Genomic DNA, 362 nt, shown 5'->3' with positions numbered 1-362 from the left:
ATGTAAAACAAAAACAGAAGTTTTCTGCAGCATTTACAGAGTTTCAATAGCTTCTACAAGAAGTGGGGCATATTTGTGGATTTATTTAGTCCTGAGAAGTGTCTGCAGATACCCCAACAAATGTCTTTCCTGATGTTTTAATGTTTACTGGTATTTCCTTCTGCAGGATATCCGCTCTGCTTGTTTTCCCGCATGAGAGAGTGCAGATGTTTCTGAAAGCATCTTTGCATAGATTCACTTGAAGCCAGGTCCTGACGGAAGGGGCAAAGCTCAAGGGGAGCTCCTGGGGCTGGAGGGAGGAAGGCAGCTGGGAAGAGCTTTTCAGGCTAAGGCAACATAGCCGTTCTCTAGGAGCCAGCTTC

This window comes from Manis javanica, chromosome 3 (assembly GCF_040802235.1).
Source record: "Manis javanica isolate MJ-LG chromosome 3, MJ_LKY, whole genome shotgun sequence".
Lineage (NCBI taxonomy): Eukaryota > Metazoa > Chordata > Mammalia > Pholidota > Manidae > Manis > Manis javanica.
Note: the sequence above shows the minus strand (reverse complement) of the source record.